The 16,864-nt window shown below is 51.5% G+C and overlaps 1 long non-coding RNA gene across 1 annotated transcript; it reads left to right on the forward strand.

The window, feature by feature from the left end:
• Positions 1 to 1,845: 1,845 nt before the first annotated feature.
• On the forward strand, positions 1,846 to 16,276 carry LOC141585660 (uncharacterized). Its single transcript, XR_012519271.1, has 3 exons — positions 1,846 to 3,264; positions 7,867 to 10,313; positions 14,786 to 16,276. It is a non-coding gene; the product is annotated as an uncharacterized LOC141585660 (long non-coding RNA).
• Positions 16,277 to 16,864: the final 588 nt, after the last annotated feature.

The raw sequence follows: 16,864 nt of genomic DNA on the forward strand, positions 1-16,864 counted from the left end.
AGCGTGGAGATTACTTAAAGAACTAAAAGTAGACCTACAATTTGATCCAGCAATCCCATTCCTGGGTAGCTCCCCAGAGGGAAAGTTACATTATACAGAAAGATACCTGAACATGCATGTTTACAGCGGCACAATTTACAATTGCAAAAATATGGAACCAGCCCAAATGTCCATCAATCAATCAGTGGATAAAGAAATTGTGATATATATATATATAATATAATGTAATACTACTCAGCCATAAAAAGGAATAAAATAATGGCGTTTGCAGCAACCTAGATGGAACTGGAGACCATTATTCTAAGTGAAGTAACTCAGGAATGGAAAACCAAGCATCATTTGTTCTCACTCATAAGTGGGAGCTGAGCTATGGGGACACAAAGGCATCAGAATGATACAGTGGACGTTGGGGACTTGGAGGAAAAGGTGTGGGGATAAAGACAGCACTCTTAGTGTAATGTACACACTGCTTGAGCGATGGGTGCACCACATCTCAGAAATCACTAAAGAACTCATTCATGTCAAATACCACCTGTTACCCCAAAACCTAGTGAAATTAAAAAAAAATAAAGCCTCTGCACACTTCACATTCACTGACATTCCACTGGGCCAAGCAAGTTACACAACAAACGCAGTGTCAGTGGTCTGAGGATGTACACTCTGCTGCTCTTAGACACTGGAGAGTCACCTGGGACACTGCAGAGTCATGTGGCAAAGCATGCGATGGGGTCAGGGAAGAGTTGGAAAGGCAATCCCACTAACCACACCGTGCAGGCCCCACGGTCCGGGCAACCTCTGGGCAGCCTGGGACAGCCAAACATCTGACTGTTAAGGAGATGGATCACCCTTGGTGGAGAATAGTCTTTCTGTGAGTTACCAAAAGATGTTCCTTGTGGTAGGTTAATTAATGAAGGTGCCCCTTCCTTTAGAATAACACAGTCCCCAGTCTGGGTGCTTGGCTTGGCAAGGAGAGTACAGCCTGGAATTTAGCCCCCACTTGCCCCCTGGGTGGGTCCCCTAGTGCAGGGGACCCTGCAGTCTGTGTGCTGTCACGCTGTGCACACCCAGACAGTGGTTTATAGGGCCGAGTAAAGCGGTTTTGTCATGACTGACTCTAAACTATTCAGGTTGAACCAGACTGGGATAGGTTTTGTTGTTGTTGTTGTTGTTGTTGTTGTTGTTGTTGTTGTTGTTGTTTTGCCAACCCAAGTCAAAAACCTTATTTATTTATTTATTTTTAAACTTCACTTTTAGAAAATAAATGGGAATTTTCCCCTTTTTAAAAGTCACCTTGCCAGTCAACCACATAGGCCAAAGCTAACGTAGCAGAAACTGATGGCTGTGGAACACCCTTAATTGTAGAGCACGTCTTTGAAGAAAGGCCCTGCTCGTCTTTCCCTGGAATGACCACATCACCTGCAATTACCCTCACCTCCCAGCGTCTGAGGACATGGCACATCTTCAGACGACAGTACTGAGTGAGTCTGACCGGGCAGGCTCCTGAGTGCAGTGGCCCGTGCTGACTGGCTCTGCAGTGTGGAGGAAGTGGGCTGTCTGCCTCATCACTGTCCTATAGTTTTTGCGGTGGCCAGATGAGGTCACAAGGTGTCATTCTCACCTTCATCCTGCCCACTTATCAGAAATCTAACAAATAGATTGGAACTCCAGAGTCCCTATCAGCATGGCTTCAGTTTGGGCTGGGAGGTGAGACCCAGGCTTTGGCCCATGGGACTACTGGCCCCAAATCTTTGACCCCGTCCTACCTCCTCACCCTTGCCGTGGCCTCTCGGTGGGTAGTTCCCCACCCCTTGACTTTGACCAGTGATACGTGGGCAGAAGTGAGGATGTGCCACTTCCAAGCCTAGGCTGTAAGAGGCCTTGGATGTGCCTGTTTTTCTCTGTGCCTCCGAGAGGAACCCCTGGGTAGCAGTGTCCCCCTTAGTCTGGTCCCTGGTGTGGAGACATGTAAAGTAGATACGAGCCAAACCTCAATGAGAGCCAAGACCAGTTACATCCACAGCTTGAGGCAGAGCCAAACCCAGTCTCATCAGGTAGCCTCCAGCTGACCTGTAGATACACAGGCCCACATGACTATCACGAAGATTTGGGGTGGCTTGTTCTATAGCATGATTGCAGCAACAATTAACTGATACACTCGTTTTTCAGGAGATTGCCACAGTATATTGACTTTGGGCGCCAGCTGTGGCTGGGGCTTAGGAAGCACCCCTGCAGAGAGGCCACTCTCTTTTTGACTTCAGGGCCAGGATCTGCATGAAGAAGAAAGTGTGTGACTCAATTAAGATACAATTAAGATCCTCCTCCGTGGTCTCCCTTTTATCTGCTGTCCTCATTATCCTGGCTTCTTTTCTTCTCGCTGTGGGAATGGCACTGCCGTTGCATGCTGATGAGCGTTGTCTGTGGTCCGACTTCTGAACTAGAGATATCTGAGTAATTAATTTGGAGTCAAGCTTCTCTAGCCAGCCCTTGATAGACCCATGGTTGAGTGCATTGGAAGGCCCTGATTTCTTCTGGGCATTTTTTGGGTGCTTAGAGGTCAAGAGTCATTTGGTACCTGCCTATCTAAAGTGAGTCTCAAAGTGAGTTTTGAAAAATGTGCCATTGTTTCAAGCAACTTTTGCTTACTTCTGGGATCCCAAACCCCTCCCGAGTGCTATGAACTTTTTTTGCATTTCATCTCTACCATTTTGTCACAGAGCAATTTGACCTCATGAAAGTGTAGAATAATTACTGGGTATAAGGCTGGGCTGCAGCTCAGGCAGGGTGAGTATGGGCATCTTGACACAGGGCCCTTACTAGTTTGAATAAAGACATGAGCAGGTAGAAATAAAGATGTCATTGCAAAAGACAAGCAGAGAATTCACTCATGAACGAATAGCGCCAGCTTTGAACATCGTTGCTTTTGGATATATGATGTACTTTCTGATTTTTCCTATTTCCAAATCTCCTTTAAGACCTAGTCTTCCTAGATTTCATCAGGTTAAGTAAAACCACTGTTGTTCTGAAATTCTGCAGTGTTTACTACAATGGCTTTCACATTCTTGCCATGTTCCAGAGTAAGAAATGAATTTTGTGTCCTAGTTCCACACATTTTTATATAAGTCCAGTTTAACATTTTACTCTGTTTTCCTAGAGATAGACCTCGAGATGAGGATCCATGTGCACACGGTTTATTTGGGAGATGATGCCAGAAAAGACCAGGGAAGAAGACAGCTGAACCTGGAAAGGAAAGGCAGACATCAAAGGGTGCATTATCAACAGTTGCTTAATTTCCCTGGGGAACACTGGACAACAGTTTTGTGGGAACCGACCTTCTGGCTGGTCCCAGCGATCCTCACCTACTGTATTCATGCCCTGTTAATCCTCTCCCACAAGGAACCATGTGTGTGGCCTGTGTGGCCAACAGAACATGCCGTCTGAGGTGGCCCCAGTCACCCTGTCTCCTGACAGTCATACCCTTGTATGATCCCTTCCCCAAGAGGATGGGCCATGTACAAGCAATCATAAGTGAGCCCCTTCTAGCCAATAGAATATGGTCAAGGTATAACTGTCAATTGTGAGATTAGGTTATAGCTTTCTTCCTGTTTCTACACTCTTGGTCTTTTCCTCACTGGCTCTGAGGAAAAACCAGCTGCCATGTTGTGAGCTGCCCTATGGAAAGGCACATGTGGTAGAGAAAGTGAAGCTGTTGACAGCCAAGGGAGTGAGCTGGGAGGGGAGGTATGAGCCTGCAGGGGAGGAGTGAGCCCGGAGGGGAGAAGTGAGCCTGGAGGAGAGGACTGAGCCTGGAGGGGAGGACTGAGCCTGGAGGGGAGGACTGAGCCTGGAGGAGAGGACTGAGCCTGGAGGGGAGAAGTGAGCCTGGAGGAGAGGACTGAGCCTGGAGGGGAGGAGTGAGCCTGGAGGGGAGGAGTGACCCTGGACGGGAGGAGTGAGCCTGGAGGAGAGGACTGAGCCTGGAGGGGAGGAGTGAGCCTGGAGGGGAGGACTGAGCCTGGAGGAGAGGACTGAGCCTGGAGGGGAGAAGTGAGCCTGGAGGGGAGGAGTGAGCCTGGAGGGGAGAAGTGAGCGTGGAGGGGAGGAGTGAGCCTGGAGGGGAGGACTGAGCCTGGAGGGGAGGACTGAGCCTGGAGGGGAGGAGTGAGCCTGGAGGGGAGGAGTGACCCTGGATGGGAGGAGTGAGCCTGGAGGAGAGGACTGAGCCTGGAGGGGAGGAGTGAGCCTGGAGGGGAGGACTGAGCCTGGAGGAGAGGACTGAGCCTGGAGGGGAGGAGTGAGCCTGGAGGGGAGGAGTGAGCCTGGAGGGGAGAAGTGAGCGTGGAGGGGAGGAGTGAGCCTGGAGGGGAGGACTGAGCCTGGAGGGGAGGACTGAGCCTGGAGGGGAGGAGTGAGCCTGGAGGGAAGAAGTGAGCGTGGAGGGGAGGAGTGAGCCTGGAGGGGAGGACTGAGCCTGGAGGGGAGGACTGAGCCTGGAGGGGAGGAGTGAGCCTGCAGGGGAGGAGTGAGCCCGGAGGGGAGGAGTGACCCTGGATGGGAGGAGTGAGCCTGGAGGAGAGGACTGAGCCTGGAGGGGAGGACTGAGCCTGGAGGGGAGGAGTGAACCTGGAGGGGAGAAGTGAGCGTGGAGGGGAGGACTGAGCCTGGAGGGGAGGAGTGAGCCTGGAGGGGAGGAGTGACCCTGGACGGGAGGAGTGAGCCTGGAGGAGAGGACTGAGCCTGGAGGGGAGGAGTGAGCCTGGAGGGGAGGAGTGACCCTGGACGGGAGGACTGAGCCTGGAGGAGAGGACTGAGCCTGGAGGGGAGGAGTGAGCCTGGAGGGGAGGAGTGACCCTGGACGGGAGGAGTGAGCCTGGAGGAGAGGACTGAGCCTGGAGGGGAGGAGTGAGCCTGGAGGGGAGGAGTGACCCTGGACGGGAGGACTGAGCCTGGAGGAGAGGACTGAGCCTGGAGGGGAGGAGTGAGCCTGGAGGGGAGGAGTGACCCTGGACGGGAGGAGTGAGCCTGGAGGAGAGGACTGAGCCTGGAGGGGAGGAGTGAGCCTGGAGAGAAGGAGTGAGCCTGGAAGGGAGGAGTGAGCCTGGAGGGGAGGAGTGACCCTGGAGGGGAGGAGTGGGTCTGGAGGGGAGGAGTGAGCCTGGAGGGGAGGAGTGAGCCTGGAGGGGAGGACTGAGCCTGGAGGGGAGGAGTGAGCCTGGAGGGGAGGACTGAGCCTGGAAGGGAGGAGTGAGCCTGGAGGGGAGGAGTGACCCTGGAGGGGAGGAGTGAGCCTGGACGGGAGGACTGAGCCTGGAGGGGAGGAGTGAGCCTGGAGGGGAGGAGTGAGCCTGGAGGGGAGAAGTGAGCGTGGAGGGGAGGAGTGAGCCTGGAGGAGAGGACTGAGCCTGGAAGGGAGGAGTGAGCCTGGAGGGGAGGAGTGACCCTGGACGGGAAGAGTGAGCCTGGAGGAGAGGACTGAGCCTGGAGGGGAGGAGTGAGCCTGGAGGGGAGGAGTGAGCCTGGAGGGGAGGAGTGAGCCTGGACGGGAGGACTGAGCCTGGAGGGGAGGAGTGAGCCTGGAGGGGAGGAGTGAGCCTGGAGGGGAGGAGTGAGCCTGGAGGGGAGGACTGAGCCTGGAGGGGAGGAGTGAGCCTGGAGGGGAGGACTGAGCCTGGAAGGGAGGAGTGAGCCTGGAGGGGAGGAGTGACCCTGGAGGGGAGGAGTGAGCCTGGACGGGAGGACTGAGCCTGGAGGGGAGGAGTGAGCCTGGAGGGGAGGAGTGAGCCTGGAGGGGAGAAGTGAGCGTGGAGGGGAGGAGTGAGCCTGGAGGAGAGGACTGAGCCTGGAAGGGAGGAGTGAGCCTGGAGGGGAGGAGTGACCCTGGACGGGAAGAGTGAGCCTGGAGGAGAGGACTGAGCCTGGAGGGGAGGAGTGAGCCTGGAGGGGAGGAGTGAGCCTGGAGGGGAGAAGTGAGCGTGGAGGGGAGGAGTGAGCCTGGAGGAGAGGACTGAGCCTGGAGGGGAGGAGTGAGCCTGGAGGGGAGAAGTGAGCCTGGAGGGGAGGACTGAGCCTGGAGGGGAGAAGTGAGCCTGGAGGGGAGGACTGAGCCTGGAGGGGAGGAGTGAGCCTGGAGGGGAGGAGTGAGCCTGGAAGGGAGGAGTGAGCCTGGAGGGGAGGAGTGACCCTGGACGGGAGGTGTGAGTCTGGAGGGGAGGAGTGAGCCTGGAAGGGAGGAGTGAGCCTGGAGGAGAGGAGTGACCCTGGAGGGGAGGAGTGAGTCTGGAGGGGAGGAGTGAGCCTGGAGGGGAGGACTGAGCCTGGAGGGGAGGAGTGAGTCTGGAGGGGAGGAGTGAGCCTGGAGGGGAGGAGTGACCCTGGAGGGGAGGACTGAGCCTGGAGGGGAGGAGTGAGCCTGGAGGGGAGGAGTGAGCCTGGAGGGGAGGACTGAGCCTGGAGGGGAGGAGTGATCCTGGAGGGGAGGACTGAGCCTGGAGGGGAGGAGTGAGCCTGGAGGGGAGGAGTGATCCTGGAGGGGAGGACTGAGCCTGGAGGGGAGGAGTGAGCCTGGAGGGGAGGAGTGATCCTGGAGGGGAGGACTGAGCCTGGAGGGGAGGAGTGAGCCTGGAGGGGAGGACTGAGTCTGGAGGGGAGGAGTGAGCCTGGAGGGGAGGACTGAGCCTGGAGGGGAGGAGTGAGTCTGGAGGGAAGGAGTGAGCCTGGAGGGGAGGAGTGAGCCTGGAGGGGAGGAGTGACCCTGGAGGGGAGGAGTGAGCCTGGATGGGAGGACTGAGCCTGGAGGGGAGGAGTGAGCCTGGAGGGGAGGAGTGAGCCTGGAGGGGAGAAGTGAGCGTGGAGGGGAGGAGTGAGCCTGGAGGAGAGGACTGAGCCTGGAAGGGAGGAGTGAGCCTGGAGGGGAGGAGTGACCCTGGACGGGAAGAGTGAGCCTGGAGGAGAGGACTGAGCCTGGAGGGGAGGAGTGAGCCTGGAGGGGAGGAGTGAGCCTGGAGGGGAGAAGTGAGCGTGGAGGGGAGGAGTGAGCCTGGAGGGGAGGACTGAGCCTGGAGGGGAGGAGTGAGCCTGGAGGGGAGGACTGAGCCTGGAGGGGAGGAGTGAGCCTGGAGGGGAGAAGTGAGCCTGGAGGGGAGGACTGAGCCTGGAGGGGAGAAGTGAGCCTGGAGGGGAGGACTGAGCCTGGAGGGGAGGAGTGAGCCTGGAGGGGAGGAGTGAGCCTGGAAGGGAGGAGTGAGCCTGGAGGGGAGGAGTGACCCTGGACGGGAGGAGTGAGTCTGGAGGGGAGGAGTGAGCCTGGAAGGGAGGAGTGAGCCTGGAGGAGAGGAGTGACCCTGGAGGGGAGGAGTGAGTCTGGAGGGGAGGAGTGAGCCTGGAGGGGAGGAGTGATCCTGGAGGGGAGGACTGAGCCTGGAGGGGAGGAGTGAGTCTGGAGGGGAGGAGTGAGCCTGGAGGGGAGGAGTGACCCTGGAGGGGAGGACTGAGCCTGGAGGGGAGGAGTGAGCCTGGAGGGGAGGACTGAGCCTGGAGGGGAGGAGTGAGTCTGGAGGGGAGGAGTGAGCCTGGAGGGTAGGAGTGAGCCTGGAGGTAGAGCCTCCCTTAGCTGAGCCTTGAGGTACCTGCAGCCTCAGCCATCACCTTGAGAGAGAGCCCGCAACCTTAAGAGAAACTTTGAGTCAGAGACACCCAGGTAAGCTGTGCCCAGATTTCCTGACCCCTAGAAATTGTGGGTTAATCATGTTTTAAATTCTCGGGGTAATTCATTTTGTAGCCATAGATAATCAATTCTGTATGTGACTTTTGAGGCTAGTTCATAAGGCATTGCTCTTCTCACTTTGATCTCTCTTTCTCTTGGATTACCAGCCCTGGGGAAATCCAGTCGCAGATCATGAGGAGACTCAGAAAGTCCTGTGGAGAGGTCCGTGCGGTCATGAGCTGAGGCCTCTTGCCAGCACCAGCACCAACTTGCCAGATCTGCGAGTGAGCCATCTTGGAAGCAGATCATTCAGCACCGTCAAGCCTTTGGCTGGCTGCAGCCCCAGAAGATATCTTGACTACAATATCATGAGCAATCTGGGGCCAGAACCACCAAGTTAAGTTGTTCCTTAATTTCTGACCCACAGAAACTGTAAAGTAGTGAAATTACTGTTATATTAAGCCGTTATGTTTTGGGGGTAAATTGTTTTGCAACAATACATAGTGAACGTAGCGTTGAACAGGAGACTCAGAGTTATCCTACCTAAATAAAGGAGCTGGGGTATTTATACACCAATACCCATCTATCAGTGGATGAGGGCTGCTTCTAGGGGCTAATTCTCCAACAGTTCCTGCGGGCACAGAGGTCTTCAGTGGCCAGAAGCAGCCTGCGGGCAAAAAGATGCCCATGCCAGCAGTTGGAAGCCAGGCCTGAGTGTACTGAGAAGTGAAGGTGAGGGGATGTGGGAGGTGAGGGGGGTGCTCACCGGACTTGCGAACTTGCAGACTCAGTTGAAATTTCATCGACGTTACCTCCCTCCACCCAGGCAATCTTTGGGTACCTAATCCTTCTTTAGGGCTTGGTCCCTCCGGGATGGTTTTCTGGTAGAAGGAAGAGGAGAAGGACAAGCATCTCTTCACATAGCTGTGCCCATCTCTGATGCCCCCTTTGGTGGGTGGTGGTGTTTCTTGGGCCAGCACTGGCTGGTTGTTGATGCCCTCTGTGGCAGGAGTACAAAGGCTAGACCTCCTCATGGTGTGCGTGTCTAGATTTTCTGAATGGCCTTGTGGCAATTCCCTGATAGATGTTCTCCTCTTGCCCTTCCGCTCAGCTTTCACTCCTGCCTTCCTCTGACTGGTGAGCAGTGCAGCCGGGTGCAGCACAGGCAAGATAGGTCAAGTGTAGCCACTTTCAGTGATGTTGCTTGACCTTGGGGGATTCACACCATCAGCCTCACCAAACTGCCCAGGCAAAGGTGGTTCTGGGCTCTCCTCTGCCACGTACCTCCTCTTCAGAAGTGTACCCTGCCAGGGTGGGCACAGGACACAGGGCATCTCCATCTTGCAGGAGTCTCAGACCTTGACCACTGACTCAGAACCCTTTCAGCTGTCTTCTGAATGGGAGCAGCATTCGCACCTGTTGGGAGGAATCATTTCTCTCCCAGCACTACTTTCCAGGTGGTGGCCCAGCTGTTCATCCAAGCTTCTGTTTTTGGAACCACAGGAAAAGTATTGCCGAGCACCCTTAATTCAAATAAAATGCCTTCACAGTGCCGGGCAGTGGGTGCCCACATGTGTTCACTTCCCCTCTTCTCAGTGATGGCAATGGCGGATGCACAGGTGTGCACGGCCTGAAGACATGGCTTTAATAAGGTGGTCTCAGAGAGAGAGGGAAAGGAAAGAGCTCATGCGTTCCTGGCTCCTGGTACAGGGCCGAGCATGGAGTGGGTGCTGCAGGTATGCACTGAAAGAATGAAAAGCAAAGCTGATACAGGAGCCTTTTCAACAGAAAGCCAGTGCGCAGAGGCACAGAGGTCCATGGCGCCATCCTCTGGGAAGACACAGGGTGGGGGCCTTACCCTGTTCATCAGTGGCCAGGCCCTGACGGCCAGGGCCTTTCCTTCCCAGCCAGGCTTTCGTTCCTGGGCACCAAGCCGCTGCCATCCCACTTGGTTGTTTCCCTGTAAAAGGCGGCCAGACCCAAGTCCCTCACCACACACCCCCACTTCCAGAGGGAGGCTGCTCAGCTCCCTCCCCCTTCCCTCTCTTCCTTCTTTCCTTGTTCCATCCACATATTTCTGTATCTACTACAAAGGTCAGAAAAACAAATCGATGAAGAGAAGGACCCAATAATCCTAAGACCTGACTCAGGGATGGGAGGTGGGGAGGGGAGCCGCTCAATAAAATGAAAGAGAATTTAAAAATTCCCCGAACAAGGCACAGCATGGGGTCCCGATCAAAGGACCTGGCAGCTTTGGTCCTGTGTGCAGGAGCTGGATGCTCTGAGGCTGGGGGAGAGATGGGCTCCCGGGCCTCGGTCTCCCTCCCTGCCTCCTTTCCGTCACACACACAGACACGTACACACATTCATTCTCTCTCTCTCTCTCTCTCTCTCTCTCTCTCTCTCTCTCCCTCTCCTTGGACCACCATCTGATTTCTAAGGAAAGAGCTGACCATGCATTTAGGAGTGTAGGAGGCAGAGGGAAGAAGGCACTGACAGCTGACTTATTTCCCTGTAGTGGTCCCATTCGCCAATGCTGTGCCCGAGGTCCCCGTCTACCACCAGAGAGGTACCAGGCGGGGGTATTGATAGTGACCGAGGAAGAGGTTAACAGGTAGGTACAAATCCCACCTGGCATTTTCTGACCCTACCTCGGAAGAAGGGATGAAAGTGAAAGCTGGTGGATCTGAAAAGAGCTAAATCAGCTTCTGAAGTCCCTTCCTTGCGAATGGCAGCCCTTCCGTGAGGACCTTCGCCACTGACACCTGCCACTCCCCAGCCCCCACTAAGCACTCTCCTCAGAGCACCCACTAGACTCCAGTACTTTTCCACCGGAGAACCGGGGCTGCGTTCTCATCCTTCATCCTTTCTCTGTCCCATTCTATTCTAGGAGGTCGAGGATAGAGCAGATGATGGGCAGACTGCCTGAGCTCACATGGAGCCGCCATCCTAATGGGCTGTGTGGTCTTGGACACGTGGCTCAGTCTTAGTTCTCCCATCTGTAAGCCTTCGTGGCTTTTCTCCTCCAGACTATGCAGCCTCTGTTCTTCTGACAGGTTTTCATATACCATGGCTTCCAAAAACCTGAATTCTTTTTTCCTTTCTTTAGCAAGAACAGCATCATCAGAATAAGGCTCGAAGCCCCTTGCTTTGGGAAAGCTCCCTTGAATGTATGTGTTCTAGCGTGTTTGCTATCAAGTCACATATCACTTCATGCTTACTGTGCGGAGATACAGAAAATACGAGGACTTCCATACATTCCTAGGCAGAGAAGACAACTGGTGGGCATGTCTGTGTTTGTGTGCGTGTGTGCGTGTGTGTGTGTGTGCTCATTTGTGTATGGGTACATGTGATTCTTTTCCTTCTTGTTTCCAAAGAGTTTTGAGGTGTCTAGCTGATTGAAACAGAATAAAACAGATTAAAGATTATGGGAAAGATGCAGAAATGATACTTTAAGATTTCTGAGTTGAGCAGATTAAACATACATGGGAAATTTGACTTTTTTTTTTTTGAGATGGAGTCTCACTCTGTCACCCAGGCTGGAGTGCAGTGGTGCAATCTCAGCTCACTGCAACCTCTGTCTCCCAGGTTCAAGCCACTCTCCTGCCTAAGCCTCCTGCATAGCTGGGATTACAGGTGCCTGCCACCACACCCCACTCATTTTTGTATTTTCAGTAGAAATGGGGTTTCACCATGATGGCCAAGCTGGTTTTGAACTCCTGACCTCAAATGATCTTCCCGCCTTAGCCTCTCCAAGTGCTAGGATTATAGGCATGAGCTACCACGAATGGCATTTGGCGGTTTTTTGTTTTTTGTTTTTTGTTTTTTGTTTTTTTGTTTGTTTGTTTTAAAGTTAAAGTTCTAAAGCAAACCTTCTTGGTTACAATGTTTTATTGGGAGGAGGAAAAATGGTTTTATTGTGTCACTATTTCTTTGTAGGTCAGAGAAATGGCAGCTGAATCCAGAAAGATGAGAAATTGGAGCAGGCTTAGAAGTTGGCTGCCTACAGCACATGGGCTTGCATCTTTTTTTTTTTTTTTTTTAAAGCCTACCTTTTCTTTGTCTTTCTCTGATTTATATGCTGCAAAACCAAAGATAAATCCTGCATTTGTAAGCCATTTCCACATCGTTCATCTAATAACGCTCTGTGTGGCAGACATTATTTTTTTCCATAAACTGAAGCATCATAGAGGTTAAGAATGACTTGTCCATTATTTGTATATAGAACATATCTATCCATTCTTTTATTGATAGACATTTCATCTATTTACACTTTGGGACTTTTATAAATAAAGTTACTAGGAACAGTCTTGTACAGGTCTTTGTGCATTTGTGTTTTCATTTATTTTTCCAGGTCATAAAATAGGTGAATGTTTATTAGAAACTGCTCACCAGTTTTCCATAATGGGTTTTTTTTTTCCAGTTTGCATGCCCACAAGTGGTGGCCAAGGGTTATAGTTCACTACATTCTCATCAACTCTCAGTGTTACATATTTAGTTTTAGCTACTCTTGTGGGTTTGTAGATGTAACTCATTGTGGTTTTAGTTTGTATTTTCCTGATGCTAACAACTTTGAGCATTTTATTATATGTGATCTGGCCATTTGAGTATCTTCCTCAGCACTAAAAGGAGTGAACTATTGGTACTCGCAATAACAGGAATTAATTTCCAGCACATTGTGTTGAGTTAAAGAAGCCAGATGCAAAAGAGAACCTACTGGATGATGTCATTTTTACGAAATGAAAGAAAAGACAAAGCTGATGTATAGTGACAGAGGTCAGAATAGTGGCTGCCCAGGGAGCTGGAGGTGTGGAGGCAGTGGCATTGGATGGGTTGTTAAAGAAGTCTCTGCGGGTAATGGCAGTGCTGTTGATCTTGATCTGGGTAAAGATTGCACAGGATGTGTTTCCTCTGGCTTTATGAGCTCAGCGGGGCCTGTGCCAGAACACCTCTGGGTGTGCTCACTGAGGCCAGTGGCTGGCACACCCTGCTCCAGCAGCCCACGAGGAGGCCAGAGAGCCACAGTCTGTCTTCTGCCACAGCGTTGGCGTTTGCTTCATCGTATCACTAAGCAAACCCACATCACCCAGTTGTTCATTTTGTGCCTTGCACAAACTCCCCTGGCAGAGGAAGGGAGTAGGCGCTGGGATCCAAGCTGCAGGCCCTGGCAGTTTCAGATCTGAGCAGGTGCCTTTTCCTAATCATCCTCCGAGAGGGAAGCCTTTACAAAGTGTTGTAGAAAGTCATGCTTTCAGCTAGCATGGCATTGTGGCTGATGTTGGGTCATAAACAGCTGTTCACAAGCAAAGTTTGCCTTGGTACTTGTTGAAATGGCAGCTTCTAATCACTTCAGTTCGGAGACATCTCTTCCTAAAATAGAAGCACATTTGGGAGGTGCTTTTTTTTTTTTTTTTTTTTTTTTTTTTGAAACAGAGTCTCCATGTGTTGCCCAGGCTGCAGTGGCATAATCTCAGCTCACTACAGCCTCCACTATCCAGGGCTCGAGCAATTCTGTGCCTCAGCCACCAAAGTAGCTGGGATTACAGGCACCACTATGACTAGCTAATTTTTTTTTTTTTTTTTTTTTTTATAGAAACAGGGTTTCTTCATGTTGGCCAGACTGACTGGTCTCAAACTCCTGGCCTTAAGCAATCCACCTGCCTCAGCCTCCCAAAGTGCTGGGATAATAGGCATGAGCCACCATGCACAGCCTGTGGGAGTATTTTGATGCTTGCTCTTCCATTGTTCCCCTTTTCATCCGTCCGTCCATCTGTCCGTCCATCCTTCCATCCACCCAGTGTTTTCTGTGTACCTAGGCTGGTGCATGTTACGCACTGAATGCTGTGCTAGCTGCCAGGAATGCAATGGCGTTTTTCTTTTTATGCTCACATCTCTGACTCCCCAGCACTTTGAAACATCTCTGGCTAGGGTACACAACGTACTTTTGATTCCCTGGCTGGAGAGTACAGCTTTGCCCTTAGATGTCACATACAAGCTGGAGAAAACTCCACGAGGCCATGTTTCCTCAGCTTCACACCATCAGCTCCTCTCTGTCTGTGGTTAAGAACAAGCCCTACCTGTTTAGGCTCATCTGTGGTACTGCCTGCTTTGGGTTTTGGCCACCAGAAACTACTTGGAGGGACTGGTGTAAGACGTTACTGCTGCTTCTAATTTAGACTCAACTGGAGAGTATTCTTAAATTGTGAAATGGGGGAAAGATGAGATGGGATGTCATAATAATCAAAGCGATAATTCCTTACATTTGTATAGCATTTTAACTATTTCCAAACCATTCTCACATTAAATATCTTTTTTAAAGATTATACCGTAAGTTCTGGGGTACATGTGCAGCTCATGCAGGTTTGTTACATAGATATACACGTGCAGTGTTGCTTTGCTGCACCCATCAACCCTTCATCTACATTAGGTATTTCTCCTAATGCTGTCCCTCTCCTAGCTCCCCAGACCCCAACAGGCCCCGGTGTGTGATGTTCCCCTCCCTGTGTCCATGACTTCTTATTGTTCAACTCCCACTTATGAGCTCACATTAAATATCTCAACACCCAGTGATTAGAGGGTGGATGTTATTAATGTTCACAGAAGACCCCCTGGATTGACTAGCTAGATACTCTGCCCTCTGCCTGATAATTGGAACTGGGTACTAACTTCTGGCCTTTGAGGAGCCCCAGCAGATAAGAAGTGTCAGCCAGTGACCTTAGAATCAGCCAAGCATTCCCAACATTCTCCTGGGATGAGGAGATTACTATTAATGCTTGGCGTTCCTGTTCAACATCCCTTCTACCCAGCCGGCCTTGGAGTTAGAAGTCTAGAGAGGTGACGGGCAGCTGGTAGCCCACTCCCATTGGGAACAGAACAAGGAGAGAAGGAATAAAAGGCTCAGAGAGACCAACAGACTCAATAAATACCTCTGGCTGGGTTGAGAGTAGAACCAAGAATAAAACTTTAGATGATCCGATGGTACAAATTTGTCTCATAGCCACTGACCTCTATTGCATTGTGGGATTTTTGTTTCAGAATAAAGATTTAAGTCACTTCCTGTTAACCTTTTAATAATTTCTCACCTAGCAATGGACTTTGCAGAAAGAAGATGATGTCGTGTAAGTCAAAGAGGACCAGGCTTGAAGAGCAACGGCCCTGATTTCTGACTGGAATGTTTATTGTTAACATCAAGTTGGCCTGGAGAAGTTGTTAGCCAAGAAAGGCTGTGGTTATCCTTGGAAAGTGGGAGCACTGGGGACTTACTGGGGACCTCCTGGTACTCAGACCTGGAGGGGCCTTGGAGACCTAGGTAGGCTAGAGCTGACTGAGGCCGTGCGAGACTTTGTGAGGCATGTTGGTGTTCGCTGTGGCAGGAAAGGGCCTGGAAAGCGGTTATGATGGAGATTTGAAACTTGGGCATTGGCAAGTAGGTGTCCAGGATAGAGGCAGACGTGGAGAAGAAATCTCAAAGGCCCTTAAGCCTTGTGGCAGAGCCTCGGCCTCTGTGCTGAGAGACCTAACACAATGCCTGCTGTTGAGTAGGCACTCAAGAGATACTGGCTCCCCTAAAGACGCTGAGCGGTCAAAGTTGAATAAATCTAAACCACAGTGGAGTTCTAGGAAGACATGTGTACAAGGAGTAGCAGGACCTCTCCGATAAGAAGTCAGTGGCTTCCTTGTCATGAAAATCGTGGATGCTGTGGTGGAGGAAGTGTGGGGAGGCCAGAGTTCCTCTGCACTGCCGTTAGGTGTTTGCCTTTCCCATCAGTGAATCTGTGAATTACCTCCTGGAGTCCCCATAATTCCATAAGCACAGACCTAAAAACCAGCAAATTAAAGGATCTCTAAGGACAGTTCAAACTCTCACCATCAATATTTTTATTATTAGCAAATTTCTCCCTAAGTCGTCTGTTCTCTTGTCATCTACGTGCTGTCCGTGGTTTACTTTGGTGCTCGTGACTCAGCTGTGTAGATACTGGGTTTGGATATCAGGGATTGTGGAGGTGGTCCTGTCTGGCCTTTTGTCACAGAAGGCTGTCTTTTGTTAGCAGTTTCACTAAGAAGTTTTTTCAGGACTTGGATGTGAATCAATTTTCCCCCCAAAAAACCTTTGAGCAGAACTATAGTGGACAGCAAACATGACCATGATCATTTCCTTCCCTGTATTTACAGCCCTGGACAATGTGACTTTGCAGATCCTCTCATCAAGCTGTGGACTCTATTTCCTCCCGCTTTGAGTCAGAGACAATCCTGTAGCTTCAGCGACTGTTAGGATATGGTAGAAGTGACACTGTGCCTACTCTGAGTACAGACCTTGGGACAGCTTGCAGCTTCTGCTCTCACTGATCAGTCATCACATGACGAGCAGCCCAGGTTAACAAGCTGGAGGATGGAGATCACCTTGCCTAGAGATGAGCTGACTTGGTGGAGGCTATGCTGCCTCAGCCGGTTTCCAGCTGGCCTGGCCGCTGGTTGCGAAGGCGTGAGTGAGTCAAGACCAGAAGAACCACTCATCTGAGCACACCTCAAATTGTCAACCCACAGAATTGTGAGCTCAATAAACCATTGTTATTTCAAGCCACTGGGTTTTGGATAATTTGTCTTGCAGCAAAAGTTAGTAGATATAAGGAGTCCATTAAGGAAGTGACCAACAGACTCTCTAGACCAGGTGTCCCCAAACTTTTTACACAGGGGGCCAGTTCACTGTCCCTCAGACCTTTGGAGGGCCGCCACATACTGTGCTCCTCTCACTGACCACCAATGAAAGAGGTGCCCCTTCCTGAGGTGCAGCGGGGGGCCAGATAAATGGCCTCAGGGGGCCGCATGTGGCCCACAGGCCATAGTTTGGGGACGCCTGCTCTAGACTCTTAATGCAGTCAGCATGAAGGCCCAGCATGGTTCTTAGTAGCGCAGATCATGTTATGTGTTTCACCAACCGTTTCCTTTTCTTCTTGGGCATGCAATGATACCACCTTTCCCAGCCTTCTTGTATCTAGATAAGGTGATATCACGAACTCTGGCCAGATGTAATGGGAATGGAAATGCTGAGGGGCATTCCTGTGCTGGGAAGGTAAGTCTTCACTACACTTTCTCAAATTCTCTCTTCACATCATCTACCGGCTGGTTGAAATCATGATGACTTCAGAGACTGATGGCAGAGCCACC

This window comes from Saimiri boliviensis, chromosome 9 (assembly GCF_048565385.1).
Source record: "Saimiri boliviensis isolate mSaiBol1 chromosome 9, mSaiBol1.pri, whole genome shotgun sequence".
NCBI lineage: Eukaryota > Metazoa > Chordata > Mammalia > Primates > Cebidae > Saimiri > Saimiri boliviensis.